This window comes from Arachis ipaensis, chromosome B8, assembly GCF_059453495.1.
Source record: "Arachis ipaensis isolate K30076 ecotype BB chromosome B8, ASM5945349v1, whole genome shotgun sequence".
Classification (NCBI taxonomy): domain Eukaryota; kingdom Viridiplantae; phylum Streptophyta; class Magnoliopsida; order Fabales; family Fabaceae; genus Arachis; species Arachis ipaensis.
In genome coordinates this window covers 55,136,031-55,143,818 of record NC_142443.1, presented here as the reverse complement: position 1 = coordinate 55,143,818, position 7,788 = coordinate 55,136,031, and the positions used below count along the sequence as shown (strand labels likewise).

General features: G+C 37.9%; 1 non-coding gene across 1 annotated transcript; it reads left to right on the top strand.

Annotated features, from left to right (window-relative positions):
- The first annotated feature begins 2,287 nt into the window (after positions 1 to 2,287).
- Positions 2,288 to 2,395, top strand: LOC148548160 (small nucleolar RNA R71). Its single transcript, XR_015897547.1, has one exon. It is a non-coding gene; the product is annotated as a small nucleolar RNA R71 (small nucleolar RNA).
- Positions 2,396 to 7,788: the final 5,393 nt, after the last annotated feature.

The following is a 7,788-nucleotide window of genomic DNA, read 5'->3' as shown; positions in this document are numbered from 1 at the left end:
GAGGGGTGAGAAGAAGTGAGTGGAGGTAGGTGGGGATCCTGTGGGGTCCACAGATCCTGAGGTGATCCTGTGGGGTCCACAGATCCTGAGGTGTTCAAGGATTTACAACCTTGCACCAAATAAGGCATGTAAAATGCCCTTGCACACAACTCTGGGCATTCAGTGGCAGGTTGGTGTCCATTTTGGGCGTTCAACGCCCATTTGTTGCCCATTTTTGGCGTTGAACGCCAGAACCATGCTTGTTCTGGGCGTTCAGCGCCAGCTCCTCTCCAGGGTGCAATTCTGGCATTCAGCGCCCAGATGATGCCCATTTTGGGCGTTCAGCACCCAGATACTGCCCATTTTGGGCGTTCAGTGCCAGAACCATGCTCTGTTCTGGCGTTGAACGCCAAGCAGATGCTTCCTCTAGGGTGTGATTTTTCTTCTGCTGTTTTTGATTCCGTTTTCAATTTTTATATTTATTTTGTGACTCCACATGATCATGAACCTATAAAGACATATAACTAAGAAAAAAAATATAGTTAGATAAATAAAAATTGGGTTGCCTCCCAACAAGCTCTTCTTTAATGTCAATAGCTTGACAGTGGGCTCTCATGGAGCCTTACAGATGTTCAGAGCATTGTTGAGACTCTCCAACACCAAACTTAGAGTTTGGATATGGTAGTTCAACACCAAACTTAGAGTTTGGTTGTGGCATCCCAACACCAAACTTAGAGTTTGACTGTGGGGGCTTTGTTTGACTCTGCTTTGAGAGAAGCTTTTTCTGCTTCCTCTCCATGGATGTAGAGAGAGATCCTTGAGTTGTAAACACAAGGTTGTCCTTACTCAATTGAAGGATCAATTCTCCTCTGTCCACATCAATCACAGCTCTTGCTGTGGCTAGGAAAGGTCTTCCCAGGATGATGGATTCATCCTCTTCCTTTCTAATATCCAGGACTATGAAATCAGCAGGGATGTAAAGGCCTTCAACCTTTACTAACACGTCCTCTACTTGTCCATAAGCCTGTTTTCTTGAATTATCTGCCATCTCTAATGAGATTTTAGCAGCTTGCACCCCATAGATTCCCAGTTTCTCTATTACAGAGAGGGGCATGAGGTTTATACCTGAACCAAGGTCATACAGAGCCTTAAAGATCATGGTACCTATGGTACAAGGTATTATGAACTTTCCAGGATCCTGTCTCTTCTGAGGCATTGTCAGTTGATCCAGATCACTTAGTTCATTGGTGAACAAGGGAGGTTCATCTTCCCAAGTTTCAATACCAAATAATTTGGCATTCAGCTTCATGATTGCACCAAGAAACTTGGCAGTTTGCTCTTCAGTAACGTCCTCATTCTCTTCAGAAGAGGAATACTCATCAGAGCTCATGAATGGCATAAGGAGGTTCAATGGAATCTCTATGGTCTCTAGATGAGTCTCAGATTCCTTTGGTTCCTCAGAGGGAAACTCCTTATTGATCACTGGACGTCCCAGGAGGTCTTCCCCCTTGGGATTCACGTCCTCTCCTTCCCTTACAGGTTCGGCCATGGTGCTTATGTCAATGGCCTTGCACTCTCCTTTTGGATTCTCTTCTGTATTGCTTGGGAGAGTACTATGAGGGATTTCAGTGATCCTTTTACTCAGCTGGCCCACTTGTGCTTCCAAATTTCTAATGGAAGACCTTGTTTCATTCATGAAACTTACAGTGGCGTTAGATAGATCAGAGACTAGATTTGCTAAGCTATATGGATTCTGCTCAAAATTCTCTGTCTGTTGCTGAGTGGATGATGGAAAAGGCTTGCTATTGCTAAACCTGTTTCTTCCACCATTATTAAAGCCTTGTTGAGGCTTTTGATCCTTCCATGAGAAATTTGGATGATTTCTCCATGATAGATTATAGGTGTTTCCATAAGGTTCACCCATGTAATTTACCTCTGCTATTGCAGGGTTCTCAGGATCATAAGCTTCTTCTTCAGAAGATGCCTCTTGAGTACTGTTGGATGCAGCTTGCATTCCATTCAGACTCTGAGAAATCATATTGACTTGCTGAGTCAATATTTTATTCTGAGCCAATATGGCATTCAGAGTATCAATTTCAAGAACTCCCTTCTTCATAGGCGTCCCATTATTCACAGGATTCCTCTCAGAAGTGTACATGAACTGGTTATTAGCAACCATGTCAACGAGTTCTTGAGCTTCTGCAGGCGTTTTCTTTAGGTGAATGGATCCACCTGCAGAAGTATCCAATGACATCTTTGATAGCTCAGATAAACCATCATAGAATATATCCAGGATGGTCCATTCTGAAAGCATGTCAGAAGGACACTTTTTGGTCAACTGTTTGTATCTTTCCCAAGCTTCATAGAGGGATTCACCTTCTTTCTGTTTGAAGGTTTGAACATCTGCTCTAAGCTTGCTCAGCTTTTGAGGAGGAAAGAACTTGGCTAAGAAAGCCGTGACCAGCTTATCCCAAGAGTTCAGGATGTCTTTGGGTTGAGAGTCCAACCATATTCTAGCTCTGTCTCTTACAGCAAAAGGGAAAAGCATGAGCCTGTAGACTTCAGGATCTACTCCATTAGTCTTAACAGTATCACAGATCTGCAAGAATTCAGTTAAGAACTGAAAAGGATCTTCAGATGGAAGTCCATGAAACTTGCAGTTCTGCTGCATCAGAGAAACAAGCTGAGGTTTCAGCTCAAAGTTGTTTGCTCCAATGGCAGGAATGGAGATGCTTCTTCCATGTAAATTGGAATTAGGTGCAGTAAAGTCACCAAGCATTCTCCTTGCATTATTGTTGTTGGGTTCGGCTGCCATCTCCTTTACTTGTTCGAAATTTTCAATAAGGTTGTCTCTGGATTATTGTAATTTAGCTTCTCTTAGTTTTCTCTTCAGAGTCCTTTCAGGTTCTGGATCAGCTTCAACAAGAATGCCTTTTTCTTTATCCCTGCTCATAAGAAAGAGAAGAGAAAAAGAAAAGAAGAGGAATCCTCTATGTCACAGTAAAGAGGTTCTTTATTATTAGTAGAAGAAGAGAAGAAGAAAAATTCGAACACAGATAGAAGAGGGGGTTCGAATTCGGTGAGTGATGTGAGGAAGAGATGTTAGTAGATGAATAAATAAATAGAATAAGATGAGAGAGGGAGAGGATTTTCGAAAATAATTTTTGAAAAAGAGTTAGTGATTTTCGAAAATAGTTTTTGAAAAAAGGTTAGTAGTTTTCGAAAATTCAAAAATAAAATAAAATAAAATAAAATAATTAGTTAATTAAAAAGAAATTTTTGAAAAAGAGGGAAGATATTTTCGAAAATTAGAGATTGAGAGTTAGTTAGGTGGTTTTGAAAAAGATAAGAAACAAACAAAAAGTTAGTTAGTTAGTTGAAACAAATTTGAAAATCAATTTTGAAAAGATAAGAAGATAGGAAGTTAGAAAAGATATTTTAAAATCATATTTTGAAAAAGATAAGATAAGGAAGATATTTTTGAAAAGCTATGATTGAAATTAGTTTTGAAAAAGATTTGATTTTTAAAATCACAATTAATGACTTGATTCACAAGAAATCACAAGATATGATTCTAGAACTTAAAGTTTGAATCTTTCTTAACAAGCAAGTAACAAACTTGAAATTTTTGAATCAAAACATTAATTGTTATTGTTATTTTCGAAAATAACTAAGAAAAATAGAAAAGATTTGATTTTTGAAAAAGATTTTGAAAAAGATAAGATTTTCAAATTGAAAATTTGATTTGACTCATGAAAACAACTAGATTTTAAAAATTTTTGAAAAAGTCAACTCAAATTTTCGAATTTGATGAGAGATAAAAGGGGGAGATATTTTTTTTATTTTTGAATTTTTATGATGAGAGAGAGAAAATTAAAACATCATTTTCATGTTTTTCTCTTTTCTTTTTGGATCAAAACAAGAAATGCATGCAAGAACACTATGAATGTCAAGATGAACACCAAGAACACTTTGAAGATCATGATGAACATCAAGAACATATTTTTGAAAAATTTTTAATGCAAAGAAAACATGCAAGACACCAAACTTAGAAATGCACTAAGAATTCAAGAATGCATATGAAAAACACCATACAACACAAAACAAGAAAACATCAAGATCAAACAAGAAGACTTACCAAGAACAACTTGAAGATCATGAAGAACACTATGAATGCATGAATTTTTCGAAAATTTTATGCAAACTTTAAAACATGCAATTGACACCAAACTTGAAGTTGACTCAAGACTCAAACAAGAACCACAAAATATTTTTTATTTTTATGATTTTCTAATTTTTTTGGTTTTTTTTTTCGAAAATTATATTGAAAAAGAAAAAATAAGGATTCTAAAATTTTTAATATGAATTCCAGGAATCTTGTGTTCTTTAATCTAAAGCTCCAATCTGAGGGTTAGGCATGGCTTACTAGCCAGCCAAGCTTTAGTATGTAACTCAGACATGACACGCCTGACATGCCCTATCCAGAAGAATTAGACATGGCTTTACAGCCAGCCAGGCTTCAACATGGCTTTACAGCCAGCCAGGCTTCAACATGCTTCATGAAACACTAGAATTCATTCTTAAAAATTCTGAAGAAAAATATATTTTTGAAAACATTTGTTTTAAAATTTTTTTTTTGAAAACAAAGGAGAAAATTTTTTGAAAAATTTTTGAAAAGAAAACAAAAAGAAAATTACCTAATCTGAGCAACAGGATGAACCGTCAGTTGTCCAAACTCAAACAATCCCCGGCAACGGCGCCAAAAACTTGGTGGACGTAATTGTGATTACACTTTGATTATGTAAAATTCATTACTCTTTCTTTCCCTGGCAATGGCGCCAAAAACATGATGCCAATACCATGGTTCACAACTTCGCACAACTAACCAGCAAGTGCAATGGCTCGTCCAAGTAATACCTTACGTGAGTAAGGGTCGAATCCCACGGAGATTGTTGGTATGAAGCAAGCTATAGTCACCTTGTAAATCTCAGTCAGGCAGGTGTAAAATAGTAATGGGGTTTTCGAAAATAATACTAAAATAAGGATAGAAATACTTATGTAATTCATTGGTTAGAATTTCAGATAAGGGTGTAGAGAAGCTTTCGTTCCTCTGAACCTCTGCTTTAGTGCTATCTTCATCCAATCAATCTTACTCCTTTCTATGGCTAGCTTTATGTAAGGATGACACCGGTGCCAATAGCTACTTTCGATCTCTCTCGGAAAAATGATCCAAATGCTCTGTCACAGCACGGATAATCGTCTGGAGGCATCACCTTTGTCGTTGGTTACATCCTATTCCTTCCTGTGAAAATGGTCCGATGCGCTGTCACTGCATGGCTAATCATCTGGAGGTTCTCGATCATAATTGAATAGGATTTACTATCCTTTTGCGTCTGTCACTACGCCCAGCACTCGCGAGTTTGAAGCTCGTCACAGTCATTCAATCCCGGAATCCTACTCAGAATACCACGGACAAGGTTTAGACTTTCCGGATTCTCATGAATGCCGCCATCAATCTAGCTTATACCACGAAGATCCCAATATCTCGGACTCGGTCCCCTGTATTAGTAATCTAAGAGATACTCGTTCAATCGAAGGTAGAATGGGAGTGGTTGTCAGGCACGCGTTCATAGGGAATGATGATGATTGTCACGTTCATCACATTCAGGTTGAAGTGCGAATGAATATCTTAGAAGTGGAATAAGTTGAATTGAATAGAAAACAGTAGTACTTTGCATTAATCTTTGAGGAACAGCAGAGCTCCACACCTTAATCTATGGAGTGTAGAAGCTCTACCGTTGAAAATACATAAGTGAAGGTCCAGGCATGGCCGAGAGTTCAGCCCTGAAAACGTGATCAATAGATCAAAAGATAATCCAAAGATGTCTAATACAATAGGAAAATGTCCTATTTATAATAAACTAGCTACTAGGGCTTACATAAGTAAGTAATTCATGCATAAATCCACTTCCGGGGCCCACTTGGTGTGTGCTTGGGCTGAGCTTGAGTGTTACACGTGTAGAGGTCATTCCTGGAGTTGAACGCCAGTTTTGGTGCCAGTTTGGGCGTTGAACTCCACTTTGCAACTTGTTTCTGGCCCTGGACGCCAGAATTGGGCAGAGAGCTGGCGTTGAACGCCAGTTTGCATCGTCTAAACTTGGGTAAAGTATGGACTATTATACATTGCTGAAAGGCCCTAGATGTTTACTTTCCAAAGCAATTGGAAGCGCGCCATTTCGAGTTCTGTAGCTCAAGAAAATCCACTTTGAGTGCAGGGAGGTCAGAATCCCACAACATCAGCAGTCCTTCTTCAACCTCTGAATCTGATTTTTGCTCAAGTCCCTCAATTTCAGTCAGAAAATACCTAAAATCACAGAAAAACACCCAAACTCATAGTAAAGTCCAGAAATGTGAATTTAACATAAAAACTAATGAAAACATCCCTAAAAGTAACTCGATTCTACTAAAAACATACTAAAAACAATGCCAAAAAGCGTATAAATTAGCCGCTCATCACAACACCAAACTTAAATTGTTGCTTGTCCCCAAGCAACTGAAAATTAAATAGGATAAAAAGAAGAGAATATACTATAAATTCCAATCTATCAATGAAACATAGCTCCAATCAAATGAGCGAGACTTATAGCTTTTTGCCTCTTGAATAGTTTTGGCATCTCACTTTATCCATTGAGGTTCAGAATGATTGGCATCTATAGGAACTCAGAGTTCAGATAGTGTTATTGATTCTCCTAGTTCAGTATGATGATTCTTGAACACAGCTATTTTATGAGTCTTGGCCGTGGCCCTAAGCACTTTGTTTTCCAGTATTACCACCGGATACATAAATGCCACAGACACATAATTGGGTGAACCTTTTCAGATTGTGACTCAGCTTTGCTAAAGTCCCCAATTAGAGGTGTCCAAGATTCTTAAGCACACTCTTTTTTTTTTTTGCTTTGGGCCTTGACTTTAACTGCTCAGTCTCAAGTTTTCACTTGACACCTATACGCCACAAGCACATGGTTAGGGACAGCTTGGTTTAGCCGCTTAGACCAGGATTTTATTCCTGTAGGCCCTCCTATCCACTGATGCTCAAAGCCTTGGGATCCTCTTTATTTACCCTTGCCTTTTGGTTTTAAGGGTTATTGGCTTTTTGCTCTTGCCTCTTGGTTTTAAGAGCTTTTGGCTTTTCTGCTTGCTTTTTCTTTCTATTTTTTTCGCCAATTTTTTTTCTTTTTTTTTTCTCTGCAATCTTTGTTCTTTGCTGCTTTTTCTTGCTTCAAGAATCATTTTTATGATTTTTCAGATTATCAAATAACATGTCTCCTAGTCATCATTCTTTCAAGAGCCAACATATTTAACATTCTTAAACAACAACTTCAAAAGACATATGCACTGTTCAAGCATTCATTCAGAAAACAAGAAGCATTGTCACCACATCAATATAATTAAACTAAGTTCAAGGATAAATTTGAAACTCATGTACTTCTTGTTCTTTTGAATTAAAACAGTTTTTATTTAAGAGAGGTGATGGATTCATAGGACATTCATAACTTTAAGACATAGTTACTAACTACTAATGATCATGTAATGAAGACACAAACACAGATAAGCACTTAACATAGAAAACGAAAAAAAGAAGAAATAAGAACAAGGAATGAATCCACCTTAGTGATGGTGGCGTTTCCTTCTTGAGGAACCAATGATGTCCTTGAGCTCTTCTATGTCTCTTCCTTGTCTTTGTTGCTCCTCCCTCATTGCTTTTTGATCTTCTCTTATTTCATGAAGGATGATGGAGTGCTCTTGATG